Raw genomic sequence first — 19,370 nt, 5'->3', positions numbered from 1 at the left:
TGCTCACATGCTCTTTAAAAGTCTGTCTGGGGACGGGCGTGTGTCCGTTCCGCTGCCACTAGGCCTGACAACCCCCACCCTCGGACCAGCAGCCTTTATGAAAAGGGGGTGGCCATACCGGGGCTGCTCATCTGTTTTGGTAAAGAGTCTACTTTTAAGACTTAAACCTTGTTAGGAGACCCCTTCTCTCATCGGGTATTTTAAACAAACTAGTCATTGAGTAAACACATGTTCCTGTTGGTTTATTTTGGTTGAGAGGAAGACTCCAGTAGGAGTTCCTTGATGAAAATACTCTTAACCAAACGTTTGGTTGATTTCAAGAAAAGCAGGTCTGCTCCCCCCCCCCCCTCTTCTCTGGCTCTAGTTTTCGTGTGTGTGTGTGTGTGTGTGTGTGTGTGTCCTGTTGCTTTGAAGTAAACGAACTGTCACATGGCACAGTTAAGACTTTCCCCATCACTTAAAAGAAAGAAAAAAAACCCCAAAACGTAAATAAATGAGAGACGTCAGCGCCTGAATTGGGCCTCCAGTTTCGGCTCTGTGCTGCTTTTGTTTTGTAACGTCAATGGAGAACCCGGCAGGAGTAGCTCCATGGAAAGAAGGTTAAACCCGAGGACTAAGTCAGCCAAACGATGACTAACTATAAACTTTGGAGCCTGTTTTAGGATTACACTGGAAATTAAAGCCAGCCTCCCACCCACTCACCCTCCCAAAAAAGGAACCCCCGCCGGGAGAGTGAATTAAAGCCAGAGTTTACAAAGCTTGGGAGGTTTTTCCAATTACAGGACTTAAAATTAGTAAACAAAGAAAAAAGCGTCACTCTAAGAAGGCAGCAACCTTACTTTTTTTTTAACTTCTGTGGTTTGCCGGCTTCTCGGCATCTAAGAGAACACACATCTAAAATGACAAAGCAGGGAAACTGAGTCCTGGGTAAACCAACAGCCTGGAAGCTACCCTGCAACTTGCTGGAGCGCACTTCCTTTCCCGGACCTGGCTGGAGATGAATCAGCTGCGGCGCCCGAGTGCGGGACAGATGTGGGGCGGGGCCGCCCGTTAGAGAGCCGCTCAGTTCTAGCATTTAAAGGCTTGTTTGTTGCTGGGATTGGTGGCTCACATCCGTTGGGAAAGGAGAAAGGAGGGAGAAGAGCCGTAGGGAGGAGGAGCCTGGGGCAAGCCACGCCAGTACTTCGTGGTTTGAGTGGCAGGAGGCTAGTCTGGGACCCGGCGGTTACTGGGGAGACGCTTTGTTTGCTAACTTCGAAAGTGGCTTTCGCTGCCTCTGCCGCTTTCGAAGCCTCTGGGGTCGGCTAATTTTCCTTCTGTCCGCTTTCAGCAGCTCGTGACAAAAGTGTTTCCTCCTTCCGCGTGGTTATCCATGGCCACGTGGTGGCTCTCATTATGTACACAAAGGTATCTTTTTCTTCGTCGAAGTGAACTGGGCTAATTACTGCCATTCTCAGGCAACTGAGATGGAAACCGAGAGTTGAAGCGAGTTTATAGCTAGGAAACAAACTTTAAAGGGAAAAGGGGAGGGGCACACAAAATTAAAAGCCTCTTTCAAATTGCTAAAAGGAAAAAGTCGAACTTTATATTCTCTTGCTGGAGGTCCGGCTTGATCGGCCAATGCTCACCTTGTGCTGGAGCGAATCATAAGGAAACAGTTACTACAGCTGGCGAGATGTTCCAAAGAGGAACACGGGCACCTTTCTGTGTGATGCCTTCCTAGGTAGAGGTCCTGCATTCCCAGGGTTCCTTCTGAAACTTGTTTGGAGCTTTGTTGGTGCGTTCTGAGAAGTGTCTGTAGTCTGCATAACACAGGCAAGAAAACCCAGCTGTTGGCTTAGGATATTTTTTATTAGCTTTTCCCAGGTGGAAAAGTAAATTTTAGTAGTAGCTCTGTCAATTCCTTAGTGTCCCAGGCAGGGCCTCTCTGTAAAACTGAACCAATTACTTAAGATTCTTTCCAGTGTTAAAAAAAATGTTTTTGAATTTAAAAAAATTATATGGATGCACATTCGCTACATATTATTTGTTGGGTTCATGAACATTATTAATTAATTGGAAAATTGTGTGAGCAAAATTGAGATGATGCTTGGTGCTCTAGAAGGCTACTGATAAACGTTTTTTCCCTCCAGGCACATACACAGTTCCATTAGGTGTCTTCTCAAGCTGTCTCAAGGCCCAGAAAAGCAAGTTAAGTTACTTTTCACAGCCTGTGAACCCTTCAAAGGCACATAAGCCAGAAAAATGTATCAGTACTTCTAGTTATTTTGATGCCAGGTCCATGAAGTGTTTGGAGAATGTATTTCATTTATCTATTCAACAACCATTAAGCATGAATTCTATCTGGCTCTGTCTTAGGTGGAGGAATGATGACTCACTAAGTCACTGGATCCCTTTGCTTCTAGTATCTAGGGCAGGGGTCTCAAACTCAACTCAGCATGTGGGCTGCAGAGCAAGATCACAGCCGGCCGCACTAGGTGTACAAAAGGCAACTGTTACGCAACACTTTTCTCACTGCAGTTGAAAACAAAAAAAAAATCAGTACAACAAGCACGATCGTACATGCAGTTTACTCAGTGTCACAAAACGACCAGAAACTGTAGTTCGCATCACAACTGCTGTTAACTAAGCTAATATCTAGCTAGGATGCTAGAGAAATGAAAAATACAAGTAGGCCCCTAGGCTTACTTAATTTTATCCAAAATATTTTGAACTTCGTGGATTAGTCTGCGGGCCGCACAAAATTGTTCGGTGGGCCGCATGCGGCCCGTGGGCCGCGAGTTCGAGACCCCTGATCTAGGGTATAGATATTTAAAAAAAATATGTGTGACTCCTGGGTTCTAAACAATGCACAAGATTCTATAATCATCTCTTCACATCTTAGGTGGACGGCAGGGGCTGCTTTAAAAAAAGTTGACCATTGTCTGAGTCTGGGCCTGGGCTACAACCATCTTGCAATTTTTACAGACTCCATCAGGATTATTTCAAACTCTCAATTACAAGAATAATGTCACTTGTGCTACTACTTTAGTTTGTAATCACTTTTCTCCTAGGCTGCACTTCCCTTCCCATCTCTTTTCCTCTGTAACCCTCTCATTTTTCTTTGCTAGAGTTTTGGACACAAGGGGACAGAGTAATTTGTTGAGCATGGCCTTTACCCTCTTTTGGCCTCATCATATAGCTGAAATGTGCTTTACAGTTTATGAAACACTTAAGTGATGTTATTGAATAGTATAGTAAAGTAGGTTATTATTTTTTCCTTAAGTCAAGAAAAAAATTTTTTTTTTTTGTATTTTTCCGAATTTAGAAGCGGGGAGGCAGTCAAACTCCTGCATGCACCAGACCAGGATCCACCTGGCATGCCCACCAGGGAGCGATGCTGGGCCTATCTGGGGTGTTGCTTCCTTGCAGGCAAAACCATTCTAACCCTGAGGCGAAGGCCATGGAACTATCCTCAGCACTCAGCCCAACTTTGCTCCAGTGGAGCCTTAGGCTGTGGGAGAGGAAAAGAGAGATAGAGAGGAAGGAGAGGGAGAAGGGTGGAGAAGCAGATGGGCGCTTCTCCTATGTGCCCTGACTGGGAGTCGAACCCGAGACTTCCACACGTCCAGCCGACACTCTACCGCTGAGCCAACCAACCGGCCAGGGCCTAAAGTCAAGATAACTTAACACATCCAAAACATAACAAAGTCAGAAGGTATAAAACCACGTATTGGGCATAAATTATCTGGGTTTAAACCAGGTTCTCTGTCATTTGTTGTTGGAAGATCCAATGGAAATGAAAGACAGTATATAGCAGTGGTCCTCAACCTTTTTTGGGCCATGGACTGGTTTAATGTCAGAAAATATTTTCACGGACCGGCCTGTAGGGTGGGACGGATAAATGTATCACGTGACTGAGACAAGCATCAAGATTGAGTCTTAGACGGATGTAACAGAGGGAATCTGATCTTTTTTTTTTTTTCCGAAGTTGGAAACGGGGAGGCAGTCAGACAGACTCCCCCATGCGCCCGACCGGGATCCACCCGGCATGCCCACCAGGGGGCGTTGCTCTGCCCATTTGGGCATTGCTCTGTTGCAACCAGAGCCATTCTAGCGCCTCAGGCAGAGGCCATGGAGCCATCCTCAGTGCCCAGGCCAACTTTGCTCCAATGGAGCCTTGGCTGCAGGAGGGAAAGAGAGAGACAGAGAAGAAGGAGAGGGGAAGGGGTGGAGAAGCAGATGGGCGCTTCTGTGTGCCCTGGCCGGGAATCGAACCAGGGACTCCACGCCAGGCCAACACTCTACCACTGAGCCAACCGGCCAGAGCCCATTTTTAAAAAATAAAACATCATTTAGACTTAAATATAAATAAAATGGAAAAAATGTAAGTTATTTATTCTTTCTATGCGGACCAGTACCAAATGGCCCATGGACCGGTACTGGTATGTGGCCCGGGGGTTGGGACCACTGGTCTATAGGGTAGATAGTAAGCACAGATGATGGTACAAGGGCCTCCTGAATGGGTGAGGGTTCTTGGAAAATTGCTTCTGAAATTTACCAGTAGTTTTACAAAAGGCTCTCTTCCAACCTGCCAGCTTTTTGTGCTTTTTTTTCTTTTCTCCTTTTTTTAACTGCAAAAAAAGAAAAAGAAAATATAAAAGGCTGTTCTCAAAGAGTCAAGCAAGAAACAGATACACAAATTGAAATACAAAAGACCTCTTAATTCCTCCCTTCACTATCCAAATGCATATGTGTATACTACACACAAATGCAAGGGTGTTTTTTTTATTGGTATTATCATGGGTTGTTTTTAAGTTCCCTCAGCCTGGGATGGTCTGATACCACTTGCTGCATGTCTGGCTCTTTCTCACCAGTCAAAATTTGGCCTAAATGTCACATTTTCTTAGATGAGTTTCTTATATCCTGACCCAAATTTAGGCATCCCCCCTTCTACCATCTCCCTCAGCATTTCTCAACCACCTCCCTATTAGTGTTTGGGGCTGGACAGTTCTTTGTTGTGTACTGCAGGATGTTTAGCAGCATTCCTGGGCCACTAACCAATACTTTTCCGTAACACCCATCCCCCAAGTTGTGACAAACAAAACACATCTCTGGACATTGCCAGATGTCCTCCAGAAGGGCTGAAATAGGCCGTGGTGGGGGTTGGGGTGGGTGGGGGAGGATCACCTCTGGCTGAGAACCACAGATATACTCCAATAAAGGGTTCTTTATTTCTTCAATAACATCACACTTTCGATTATTTTGATTATTTGACTATTAGCTTGTTTATTTTCCTTTGACTGCCACTAAAATAAGACTTCAAGAATACTATACCAGATTTTAGCTTACTCCCTTTCTCCTATTTCCATGAAAGTAGTTAATCCAGTCACATGTTTCCATTTATCTTCCCAAAGCTGTAGAGGATGCATTTATAAGAGCAATAAAATGAAGTCCATAGGAAGAAAATTAACAAGAAGTACTTGCAAGTTTTATGAAGAAAACTTTAAAATTCTACTGAGGGACATGAAGGAAGACTTGAGTAAAATAAAAAGTATACTATTGTTTCTAGCAAGATTCAATAGTAAAAGCAGAAAGATGTTCATTTTCCCCAAGTTAGTCTTTAAATTCAAAGCAATTTCCATTAAAATACCAACAAAATTGTTTTTAATTGTTGCAGTTTATAAAAAGTAAAGATCTCAGGGAAATTCTAAAAGTGAAAGTGGGAATGGAAGAAGACAAGAGAAGCCTTTCCAAATATTAAGGTGTGTTTTGAAGTTGATAATTATTAAAATGTAAAAATTTTATATTGAGAAGAAATAAAGAGGAAACAGAACAATGAGGCATAATAGAGAAATTTCAATTTTGACAAAGGTGGTTTTTTAGATCAGGGATAAATTGAATTGGGACAATTGGCTACTTTTAGTTGAGAATAACAAAAATAAAATTCATTGATTTAAAGATTGGACTATTAAAGTAATATACACCAAATATGTTCCAGAGCAGTGATTCTCCAGATTGGCGGGGGTGGTGGCAATTTGTCATTGTTTGGAGACATTTGATCATCACAACTAGAGGAGGAAAAGCTACTGGCATCTAGTGGATTGAGGCCAGGGATGCTGCTACACACTCTACCACACACAAAAGTACCCTTTCCCAAAGGTCAGTAGTGTAGGCATCAATACGATCTTCGAATGGTGAAGACTTTTCTAATCAGGACACAAAATTGAGAAATAATAAAAAATATAACTTTATAAGCTTTTTAAAAAAATCTACTCCGTATATTTCCCCATGTATAAGATGCTCACATGTATAAGATTCATCTTAGTTTTGAGGCCTGAAATTTGAAATAAAAAAGTTTTACATAAAGTTATTGAACTCAAGTTTTATTCATCATAAAATTCACACAACTTCTCATTACTGTCAAAATTCCCATCCATTAGCTTGTCCTCATCTGTGTCTGATAACGAATCACTGTCTTCATATATTACCTCGTCCTCAGTTCCATCTATGGCATTGAAATGCCGCAACCACTGTATAAGAAGCACCCAGTTTTTAGACCCCAAATTTTTCAGGAAAAGGTGCGTCTTATACATGGGGAGATACAGGATGTTTCAGTGTGACCTGTGGTGGCCCAGTGGACAGAGTATCGACCCAGAACACTGAGATTGCAGGTTCAAAACCCTGGGCTTGCCCAGTCAAGGCACATGTTTGAGAAAAAATTCCATAAAAAATTTAAAAGCAAAGAAACTGGGAAAGAGTATTTGCAGCACATGTCAGCCATCATCAGACAAATTTACCTAATATGTGAAGAGCTCATAAAAATTATAGAAAAGAAGAATTCTGTTTCTAAAAAGTTGGCCAAAGTAGATAGACAGTTCACCAAAAAAGAAATCAAACAAACAAAAATACCTTTTTAAAATACCATAAAAACATTTATTACAGCCTTGGCTGGGTAACTCAGAGCATTGTCCCCATACACCAAGGTTGCAGGTTCTATCCCGGGTCAGGGCACTTACAGGAATCAAGCAATGAAGGCAGAAATAAGTGGAACAACAAATTGATGTTTCTCTCTCTTAAATCACTAAATAAATTTTAAAAAATTAAGCATTAAAAAAGTTATTACAATAAAGTAAATTGGATTGAACTGATGTGGAAAGATTAATGATGATATATGGTGATTAAGGTTTTTTTTAAAGCAAGGTACAGAATACTACAGTATTATCTCGTGTTTAAAACTTTTATGCTTATGTTTTTTTAGAATGACATTCAAGTTAATATATATTAACAGCTATCTTTGGAGGAAGAGAAGAAGGAAGGGATTGGGATGTATAATAAAAAAGCTGATTTTTTCATCTTCTACTTTTTTGTACAAGCCTGAAATAAGAGATAGAGAGAGAGAGAGAGGGAGGTGAGGTGAAGTTGGAGAAAGCAAGTGCCCAAGTATAGGCTGGTGCAACGGGCCTACACCATCTTTTTTTTTTTACACAGAGACAGAGACAGAGAGAGTCAGAGAGAGGGATAGATAGGGACAGACAGACAGAAATGGAGAGAGATGAGAAGCGTCAATCATCAGTTTTTCATTGCGACACTTTAGTTGTTCATTGATTGCTTTCTCATACGTGCCTTGACCACGGGCCTTCAGCAGACTGAGTAACCCCTTGCTCGAGCCAGTGACCTTGAGTCCAAGCTGGTGAGCTTTGCTCAAACCAGATGAGCCCACGCTCAAGCTGGCGACCTCAGGGTCTTGAACCTGGGTCTTCTGCATCCCAGTCCGACGCTCTATCCACTGCGCCACCGCCTGGTCAGGCTACACCATCATTTTATTTTACCTTTGCTTATTTCTTCTGTGCTCTTCCTTTCTTTATGTCGATCTGAGTTTCTGGCTTATCTTATTTTCCTCTCTCTAAAAAAACCTAACATTTCTTGCAAAGCAGGTCTACTGTCATTTTTAATAACTAAATATAGTCGATTGTAACTATGGATGTAATTTATATACCAATCCCCAATTATCGTACATTTAAGCTTTGGTCTGGTTTGAGTTAGGGGGTATGTTTGTAAATCCTATATACCCCCTCCTCTTAGCTGGGATCTAAAATAGGACGAAGTTGTATTTGGGGCCTTTAAAACTGGCTCTGCAGTTTAGGAGCCATGGGTAGTTTATCATTAGCAAGTGTGAATAATCCCTAATGACACCCTGGGAGCTCATTATTCATTGTCTTTTACAAGAAATAATAACAAAGCCTGTCAAACCGTTTACATCGTTGAATTAGATGACCAAATCTGCAAAATTGGAAAGGTTAATTCTGATGCAGGTAATTTTTACAGAAAATTTGCCCAAGCATTACAACATATAATAATAGGACAAGATGCTTTTTCCCCAAAATGAATTAATAAATGCTACCAATATATGGATGGAGTCAGCATATCCCTTGAAAGGCATGGAACATTTAAGTAAAGGCTTTCTCTTCTATGGGTATATTTTTAAAAAGGAACAATCTGTTATCTCCCAGTGTTTTCATCAGGCCTCCACAGGATCTCATGCAAAAGCCAAAACAGTTCTTCCGTATTACCTTAAAAGGGAGGAAAGCATACTTACTTCCAAGCTAGTTGGATGTACTTTATTTTTAAAACTTAGATACACTTTATTTTTCCCACCCATTTTGGAAGCTTTCCTCAGCAATGCATTGACAGAGTGGATGATCAGGACTCCTTGTCAGGGGCAAAATAGAGATCTTCATCAGTCCAGATCTTTCTCTACCCTGTTGTTTGTGATTGGCAACAACTCACATACATGTTTACTAGTTCTAAATCAATTTTACTTTTAAAAAGCCTTAAAAATGGCCAGGTGACCTCAGATATAAGGGCTTTGTCGTGCCCAGAATGCCTGTGTTTTGCTTTTTCACCTTTTTTTTATTATGGAATAATTTAAATATACCTAATAGTGGAGATTCCAGTATAATGAATCCCCATATACTAATCACCCAGCTTCAGCTTGCCTAGTCAGTAGTAACTCCTTACTCCCTAGTATAAATGATTTGTTTACTGATGGGACTAAGAAGTCCCAGAATTGTGCCCTGTCGGTTTCCTTTCTATCTATTTCTGTTCCTGTGGTTAAACATTTTCTTCATGCCAGAGAGAACAATTACATTTTATCTTTAGAAGGCACTTTAAGGCTATTACTTCTACTAGCCACTTTTAGACTAATAATTGAGGTAAATTTTCTCTTTTGGACAGCCTACCCTCAAATACTTATTTCCATTTTCTCCTACTTGAGCTTATCAGACTATTTTGCCTTGAATTTTTTGGTTTAGGAAATATGTTCACCAAATCAATATCTCACTTTGAGGTCTCCAGAAATATTGTTTTACTTTACTAACTATAAAAAGAATACTTTAAAATATTAATGGCTACAAAACACTATAAAGCCAATTATTTTCTTCTTATATGAGTGAAACAGAAATGAGATGAAAGAATAAAGTTTTGAAAGATCTGATACATTCAATAAGGAGCTGTTTTCAGCCAGAACTGCCAGATGGTAATAAAAACACAAACAAGCCTTACTACAAAGTTTTAAAACATAATATTCTGACCATTAGGTTTGAAAAAGTAGAATTGTCAGATAAGCTCATCTGAATGCTTTCCCTTCCTCCTCTTCTCTCCCTTTTATTTCTTTCCTCTCTCCCTCCCTTCCTCCCTCTCTTCTTCCTTCCTTCCTTTCTCCCTCTCTCCTCTCTCTCCCTCCCTCCCTCTTCCTTCCTTCCTTCCTTCCTTCCTTCCTTCCTTCCTTCCTTCCTTCCTTCCTTCCTTCCTTCCTTCCTTCCTTCCTTCCTTCCCTTCCTTCCTTCCTTCCTTCCCTTCCTCCCTCCCTCCTTCTTCGCCTCCTTCTCCTCTTCCCCTCCTCCCTTCTTCTTTCCCCCTTCCTCTCCATCCCTCTCCCCCACAACTGCCCTCCCCTTCCCCCTCCTCCCCCTTCGTCTCTCTCTCTTTGTAATTCTTGGATACATTATCCCTTATTGAAAATCACAAATCTGTGATTTGTCCTAAAGATTTTGTACTTTATAAAAATTCCATTTAGTTTAAAAACCTAAACAAAACAATTGTTTGAAAAATGGAGTCTAGAGTTCTTGAATTAGGTTCACTTTGCTTTTGTCTTTATTAGACAGAATATTAGCATTAATATTTTATTAATATGTTCATCCTACCAACTTCTTTATGGGATAGAATATAGTAAAAGTCGACACAAACTTCTACTTGATTAGTCATTTGTCACTTCTTATTTGTCTGATCAAAAAGTAGATTTTCCAAAAACACTAATGATTCTGTAGCCACAGTGTTTTTGCCTGTGTCATCATTTTGTTGAGCTCGAAGAATTCTTGAGATGTCCCCAGTCTGAAATACAAGGCCTTTAGTGTAACTTTGAAATCCAATTCACGAAATAACTTCCATGCTTTTTCATACTAACAGTGTTGTTTAAAAAATGGTTCCTCTCTAAAGTAGCATAAACAGCCTGACCTGTGGTAGATAAAGCATCGACCTGGAATGCTGAGGTCATTGGTTTAAAATCCTGGGCTTGCCTGGTCAAGGCACATATGGGAGTTGATGCTTCCTGCTCTTCCCCCCTTCTCTCTCTCTTTTATTCTTCCTCTCTCCCTCTAAAGTGAATAAATAAAATATTTTAAGAAAATTAAAATAACTTAAACATACACTGTTCTTCCTAGTTCTACCTCACTCCCCTCTAAAATACATTTTGAAAACTGTAATGAAACCATTTCTGTATAAAAAATGCAAAATAAACTTCGTCCAGGAAAAAAAATTAATTTTGTTTCCTCATCTTCAAGTTGTGTAAAGAAGACTTAACTAAGTTACTGGTAAGGAATCCTTATCTTCTAATAGGTGGTCTAAGCTAGAAAACAATAACACAAAATACTGGAATAGGAAATTTATATTCCTTCTTCATTGATTTAACTATAGGATTAGAATGCCTCACCTCTATCCTGGCCATTCCTACTCACACAGAGTAGTCAGTCCCAGTTATTGATTGTTCTTGAGAAATAAAGCTGAAAAGTAGCCCTGGCCGGTTGGCTCAGCGGTAGAGCGTCGGCCTAGCGTGCGGAGGACGCGGGTTCGATTCCCGGCCAGGGCACACAGGAGAAGCGCCCATTTGCTTCTCCACCCCTCCGCCGCGCTTTCCTCTCGCTTTCCTCTCTGTCTCTCTCTTCCCGTCCCACAGCCAAGGCTCCATTAGAGCAAGGATGGCCCGGGCGCTGGGGATGGCTCTGTGGCCTCTGCCTCAGGCGCTAGAGTGGCTCTGGTCGCAACATGGCGACGCCCAGGATGGGCAGAGCATCGCCCCCTGGTGGGCAGAGCGTGGCCCCTGGTGGGCGTGCCGGGTGGATCCCGGTCGGGCGCATGCGGGAGTCTGTCTGACTGTCTCTCCCTGTTTCCAGCTTCAGAAAAATGAAAAAAAAAAAAAAGCTGAAAAGTTTTGGAGACATGTGGAAAGAGTTTGTACTCTTTCTTTCAGGTTAATGAAATTGAAGTTGTATTTTCTTTTTACCTGAGGGCCTCTATACCCACCCTGTAACCTACATTTACTCCAGACATTATTTGTATGTCCAAAGAAACAAAACAAAACAAAACAAAATCGTGTACTTCTAGGATTCAGCTTCATCTGCTGCATCAAGATTGCCTATTTGTTGTCCTAAATGTAAATAATGCCCATACCTGAGTGGGTGGATTATGGCTCCTCACTCTTTTACAAGTTTTCTGCAATGAGCTCGGATTCTTTTACTTTTATCATTGTAAAAAGCAATGTGTTATAAAAGAAAAAGCTGTACAATTACAGGTTCTACACATGAACTAGAATAGTGACATTATTCACCTGACAGATATTGGCAAATATTCTTGAATGAGTACTATATGCAAAATTGTAAGCTGGTTTGTGTGAAAATAAAATAAATAAGCAAAGTAAGAGTTCAGAAGAGGAAGAGAGACATGTAGTTCAGTGAATTTCAAAATCTGAAGGAAGTCGAGTTGACAAGAATTTGGGGAAAAGGAGGTCTTTTGTTTAAAGCTGGTGAGAGCTACTCAACAAAGTAGCTCTAAAGTTTTGAGTGCAGTCTTTGATCTCAATTACACTTTTTGGGGATTTATTCAAAGGCTTGGTGGTCTAATTAGACAGGTACAGAAAGAAAGAGTCATAGGAGGCAAACCTCACAAGTTATATAAAGGTCAAATTACTAGACAGAGGTGGGGTCAGGGCCTTATTATGTAGGAAACAATAACAACTTGACAATACTTGAAGAAGATGAAGTTTGCAGTTTTCTCCAGAATGAATTAGAGGCAGAGTCTGGTTAATAGGGTTTTAAAAAATTTAAGACCTGAAATTTCACTGTGGCTATGAAAATGGAAGTGAGCTTTTACTTGATACTTTACATATCTAAAAATAAGACAAGATTTACTGTGCCTTGATATTTGACACTGTACAGGCAATCACCACAAACACTGAAAGTATAGAAAACACTTTTACCATTGTTTATACTGTAAAAAAAATAACGAGTCATCTAGATGAGAACATGAACCTACTTCAGGTCAGGCTGGTGCCAGAACTTAGACTGCATAAATCAGCTATTTCCCTTTGCTTTATTTTATTTCTTTTGTTCATACTGTAACAGTCACGGGGTACAAAAGGGAAAGGCTTGCAAAATGCTTCATTCCTCAGTGTCACCAGCATCCTTGGGAAGTATTTCCCTGCAAACAGGCTTTTGTCCAATTACTGTAATGATTAAAATTACCTGTGGAGACAGTTTATCACTATTATTAAAATAGGTTGTTTCTCACTTTGATTGGCAAGATGTTACAGGATCTCTGGTGGGGAAGGAAGTTGTTCCTTAAATGTTGTATAATGAAACTGTAATTGTTATCAGTTTGGGGGAAGTAGGGTTGATATTAAAGTATAAATCTGGGCTGTCAACCCTCACTCTTTTTGTATGTGTGGCAAAATATATATGTGTAAAGAATACCATTATTAGCCCTGGCCGGTTGGCTCAGCAGTAGAGCGTCGGCCTGGCGTGCCGGGGACCCGGGCTCGATTCCCGGCCAGGGCACATAGGAGAAGCGCCCATTTGCTTCTCCATCCCCCCCCCCCCTCCTTCCACTCTGTCTCTCTCTTCCCCTCCCGCAGCCAAGGCTCCATTGGAGCAAAGATGGCCCGGGCGCTGGGGATGGCTCCTTGGCCTCTGCCCCAGGCGCTAGAGTGGCTCTGGTCTCGGCAGAGCGATGCCCCGGAGGGGCAGAGCATCGCCCTCTGGTGGGCAGAGCATCGCCCCTGGTGGGCGCAAGGGATACCATTATTATTATTATTTCTTTTAAGTTGAACATTTTTTATTGATTGATTTTAAAGAGGCAGAAAGACAGAAAAGAGCATTCATTTGTTGTTCCACTTAGTTGTGCATTTGTTAGTTGCTTCCGTATGTGCCTCCACCGAGGATTGAACCTGCGACTCTGGTATTTCATGGATGATACTCTCACCAACTGAGCTAACTGGCAGGGGCCCATTTTGATTATTTTTAAGTGTACAATGCAGTAGCATTGAGTACATTCATATTGTTGTGCAACCACCAACTACCACCAGCTCCAGAAGTTTTTTCATCATGCCATGCTGAAATTCTGCACCCATTAAACAATAACTCCCCATTCCTCCCCCCCCCACCCAGTTCCTGGCAACCTCTATTCTACTTTCTGTTTGTAAGAACTTGACATTTCTAGGTCCCTCATATAAGTTGAATCATACCCTGTTTGTCCTTTTAAGTCTGGCTTATTTCACTTATGTCTCCAAGGTTGATCCATGTTATTGCACATGTGAGAATTTCTTTATTTCCTCATTTATTTTGTAATTTTTAATTTTTTTTAAAAAGCATTTGATTTAAAAATTTTTTTTTTTTAATTTATTCATTTTAGAGGAGAGAGAGAGAGAGAGAGAGAGAGAGAAAGAAGGGGGGAGGAGCAGGAAGCTTCAGCTCCCATATGTGCCTTGACCAGGCAAGCCCAGGGTTTTGAACCGGCAAACTCAGCATTCCAGGCCAACGCTTTATCCACTGTGCCACCACAGGTCAGGCTGTAATTTTTAATTTTAATATAATTTCAGCCTTACAGAAAAAGTAGTCAAAATAGTACAAGAACTCCCATATACTCTTCACCACCCAAGTCCCCCAGATTTGGTTCATTATACACACACACACACACACACACACACACACACACACACAACATATACATATTCATTTTCCACATATATGTCTTTTTTTCTGAATCATTTGAGAATAGTTGCAGATATGTTACTCCTTGAGCCCCAAATGTTTCATTTCAGTGTGTATTTTGTAAGAACAAGGACATACATCCTCTTACATAATACAATTATCAAAATTAGGAAACTAACATTGATATAACGCTATTACTCAATATATGGACCAGCTTCATAATTTGCATAATAGTTGTCAGATAATGTCCTTCAGATGAAAGGAAAAACTTCTAGACCAAGAGGCAATCTAGGATCACATGTGATGTTAGTTAGCCTATCTATTTAACCTCCTTTAAGCTGGAACAGTCTGTCTTTGTCATTCATGACCTTGGCATTTTTTAAGAGTAAGATCCTGTTATTTTACAGAATGACCCTCACTTTGGCATTGTCTCATGTTTCCACAAAGTTAGATTGAGGCTGTGTATTTTTTTTAATTTTTCCAAAGTTAGAAGCCAGGAGGCAGTCACACAGACTCCCACATGAGCCCAACTGGAATCCACCTGGCATGTCCACGAGGGGACAATGTTCTGCCCATCTGGGATGATTCTCCATTGCAGCCGGAGCCATTCTAGCGCCTGAGGCGGAAGCCATGGAGCCATTGGACATGGAGCCATCCTCAGTGCCTTGGCCAACTTTGTTCCAGTGGAGCCCTGGCTGCAGGAGGGGAAGAGAAAGACAGAGAGGAAGGAGAGGGAGAAGGGTGGAGAAGCAGACGGGCACTTCTCCTACGTGACCTGACCAGGAATCGAACCTGTGACTTCCACATGCCGGGTGACGCTCTACCGCTGAGCCAACCTGCCAGGGTCGAGAGGCTGTGTATTTTTGATAGCTGTATCACAATTGTGATATTATGTCCTCAGTGCATCATATTAGGTAGCAGATAATTTCATATTGACTTATCCCCTTATGTAGCGATTTTCAACCTTTTTCATTTCATGGCACACATGAACTGATTACTAAAATTCTGTGGCACACAAAAATATATTTTTGCCCATCTGACAAAAAGGTATAATTTTGATTAATTTACAAAAAAATAATATTAACAGTAATTACCTGTCCTTTTTGCTCCAACATGACTTTCTAAAAAACTCAGGTGCCTATACTTGTATACAAGGACATCGGTACCAAGAATTAATCAATCAGATGCAATATTATTATTATGCAATGTGACCAAGAAGATGCAACTCAATTATATGACCTGTATATTTATGGTTCCAGAGACGACATTCGCACCAGATGGCTATTGTTGTGTTGGCTGTTGTCATTTTTTAATTTGATACTTAAGGGAAAAGGGGTCAGTGCCCTTGACTAAATAGTCAAGTATTGCGTGTTTTAAAAATTCTTGCTTCAGAGCAGTTGAAAATCACTGCCTTACTGGGTAATGTTAACTTTAATTACTTGTTAAGATGGTGTCTAATTCATTATGATTTGAGTTTGAACCAAATATTGCCATCATATTTGTCAATTGGTGATTTCTAACACACATCATTTATTTTATATTTATTTGTTGGCATTCTACTATGCAGAAAAGCTTCTGTTTCCCCATTTACATGTTTATTTCTTTCTCTATGGATAGGTGGAGTCCTTTTATTCAGTGGATTATAACTAATTACTATTATTCTTTATGTAGGTGCTCAGATTATCTCACATTTGACCAATGGGAGCTCCTCAAACTGACCCCCTTACCCTTTTAACTTGACTCCATCATTCTTTGAGGATTTTTTTATTTTCTGGAATGACAAAATGTTCCAGGCAAATTAATGATTTTCCCTACCCCAGCCCTGGAACCAATCATTTCTCCAAAAGCCCTAGTTATTTTCAGTAGAGAATGGTATTTGGAAATGAAGACATAGGCTCTACATACATAGAGCTTATTACTACTGGAATGTCATTCCTTCTAGGTCTTCTAAGTGTACAGAGATAGGATCTACACACACTCACACTCTCTGGATTCATATATTGAAAAGTACGCATTAGACCAGGGGTCTCAAACTCAACTCAGCATGTGGGCCGCAGAGCAAGATCACAGCCGTTCGGCGGGCGGCACTAGGTCTACAAAAGGCAATTGTTATGCAACACTTTTCTCACTGCAGTTGAAAACAAAAAAAAAATCAGTACAACAAGTACAATCGTACATGCAGTTTACTCAGTGTCACAAAACGACCAGAAACTAGTTCGCATCACAACTGCTGTTAACTAAGCTAATATCTAGCTAGGATGCTAGAGAAATGAAAAATACAAGTAGGCCCCTAGGCTTACTTAATTTTATCCAAAATATTTTGAACTTCGTGGATTAGTCTGCGGGCCGCACAAAATTGTTCGGCGGGCCGCGAGTTTGAGACCCCTGCATTGGACTTATACATTTCAATCCAACACCACAGAACTTGTTTGAATTTTCCCATAGTCATAGTTGTAATTCTCTTCTCTGACAGTGAGAAACCTGTTTCTCTTTACTCTCAAGATAATTATTACTTGTTCAATCTTAGAATATACCAGACATGTCTCTGCAAAGAACAGACCTAGTATTATAATTTATTATTCATATATATATGTATATATATTTAGTCTGAGGGTATAAGGTCAAAATATTATGTTTAAAAGTTATTTGCATTAGTTCTTCTTCTACTCCTTTCAATGTCACTGATTCTTTTAAAATACATTTTAGTTTATTTGTTTATTTATTTATTTATTTATTTATAGTGAGAGAGATAGAGAAAGGAACAGATAGGGACAGACAGACAGGAAAGGAGAGAGATGAGAAGAATCAATTCTTTGTTGTGGCACCTTAGTTGTTCATTGATTACTTTCTTATATGTGCCTTGACCAGGAAGCTTCAGCTGATCCCGTTACCCCTTGCTCAAGCCAGCGACCTTGGGCTCAAGCCAGCAACCATGGGGTCATGTCTATGATCCCATGCTCAAGCCAGTGACCCCATCTTCAAGCTGGTGAGCCTGCGCTCAAGCCAGCGACCTCAGGGTTTCTAACCTGGGTCCTCTGCATCCCAGGTTGATACTCTATCCACTGTGCCACCACTTGGTTATGCACATTTCATTTTATTTTTAAAATTTAGATTCCATTTTGTAGTTCCCCTCATTCTTCTGATTTTATCGTTTTTCTTTCTTTCCTTTTCTCTTTTTTTATGCAAGTGAGAGACAGAGAGAGAAAGATATGAAGCATTATTTGTTGTTGTGGCACTTTAGTTGTTCATCAATTGCTTCTTATACATGCCTTGAGTAGGGAAGCTCCAGCTGAGCCCTTGCTCAAGCCAGCGACCTTGGGCTCAAGCCAGTGACCATGGGCTTCAAGCCAGAGACCATGGGACCATGTCGATGAGCCCAGTCAAGCAAGCACTCTTGCACTCAAGCTGGTGAGCTTGTGTTCAACCCAGATGAGCCCACACTCAAGCTGGTAACTTCAGGGTTTCGAACCTGAGACCTCAGCATCTTCGATTGATGCTCTATCTATTGCACCACCCCTGATCAGGCTGATTTTTATCATTATTATTTGGTATTTAAAAGATTAATGTGGTTCCAAAATCAATATTAATTGGAATATTTATGTAGAGAAGTGTTAGTCCTACAGATTTCTCTCACCATGTAGGTCATAAAAATAATTGGTTTCTGTTTTCTTTAAAAAAAGAAGAAGAGGAAGAAGAAGTAGGAGGAGGAAGAAGAAGAAGGGGAGGATAAAGAAGAAGAAGAAGAAGAAGAAGAAGGGGGAGGAGGGGGAGAGGAGGGAGGAGGAGGGGAAGGAGGAGGAGGGGAGGGAAGAGGAAGAGGAAGAAGAAGAAGATGAGGAAGAAAGAAGATAAAAGAAGAAGGAGGAGGAGAAGGAGGAGAAGGAGAAGGAGAAGGAGAAGAAAGAAGAAAGAAGAAAGAAGGAAGAAGAAGAAGAAGAAGAAAAGGCCCTGGCTAGTTGGCTCAGTGGATACAGTGTCAGCCCAGCACACAGATCACAGATGTCCTGGGTTCAAGCCCTGGTCAGGGAATACATGACAAGCAACCATATACTTCTCTCCCCCTTCTCTCTCTCTTCTCAGTGGCTCGGTTGGTTTGAGCTTCAACCCCAGATGAGGACTGCCAGGTGGATCCCAGTGGGGATGCATGTGGGAGACTGTCTCACTACCTTTCCTCTTCTCACTTAAAAACAACAACAACAACAACAACAGATATATGTATATTTTTTATTATATAATAGGTAGTACAGTATGGATCAGCAATTCTCAAACTTTAAAGTCTCAGGGCCTCTTCGACTACTAAAAGTTATTGACGAGACAAAAAGTTTTTGTTTATGTGGGTTATATCTATTATATTTAATACATTAGAAATTAGAACTGAGAATTTATAAAAATATTTATTAGTTCAATTAAAATGAACACTAATAAACTCCTGAAATGTGAACATATTTTTCTGAAAAATAACTGCAAGCAAGATTACCAAGAATAATTTGGAGGTTGCTTGCCGAGGACTTGTTTCAAAGTATATTCAATTCTGACCGAGAACTCTGACATTTAGTAAAAAATAAGATGTGCATATTTAGAATAATGTTTTTTTTTAAAAAAATAGCTGCTTTATCTCAAACAAAAAATAAAAAAAGAATGAAATTGCTTTACATTTTCAAAAATCTCTTGAATGTCTAACTTAATAGAATAAAGCTGGATTCCCAATTGGCTTCTTCAAGTAATTTCTTGCTGCATATTATTTTGGTATAAGTATATAAAGAAAATATGATGTTTAACAGATATGTAGTTGGAAAAGGGAAGATTATTTTGGCAGTCTTTTCAGAGAATTGTGTATATTCTTAGATACTACCCTAAAACTCAATAACATTAGTTTCTTAAATGTTAGTAGCCATGTGGAATTTGAAACCATGTCAATGAACTTTTATAAACTTTTTAAAAAATATTTTTGTTTATTTTATTGATTTTTAGAGGGAGAAAGCAGGAGAGAGAAAGGAACATCTGTTCCTGTATGTTTCCGACCATGGACCGAACCAGCAATCTCTGCACTTCAAGACAATGCTCTAATCAACCAATCTATCCAGCCAGGGCTATAAATTCTGTTACAATAAAATCCACTGATATATCTTA

The 19,370-nt window shown here is 40.3% G+C and overlaps 1 long non-coding RNA gene across 1 annotated transcript in view; it reads left to right on the top strand.

The window, feature by feature from the left end:
- LOC136315542 (uncharacterized) overlaps positions 1-19,370 on the top strand; it is a 21,397-nt gene extending 2,027 nt beyond the window's left edge. The window contains exon 2 of the long non-coding RNA XR_010727521.1: positions 19,212-19,370. This is a non-coding gene — a long non-coding RNA (uncharacterized lncRNA). The remainder of the gene's footprint in view (positions 1-19,211) is intronic.

Source organism: Saccopteryx bilineata, chromosome 11, assembly GCF_036850765.1.
Source record: "Saccopteryx bilineata isolate mSacBil1 chromosome 11, mSacBil1_pri_phased_curated, whole genome shotgun sequence".
In the NCBI taxonomy this organism is placed as follows: domain Eukaryota; kingdom Metazoa; phylum Chordata; class Mammalia; order Chiroptera; family Emballonuridae; genus Saccopteryx; species Saccopteryx bilineata.
This window is presented reverse-complemented; position numbering and strand designations above follow the sequence as displayed.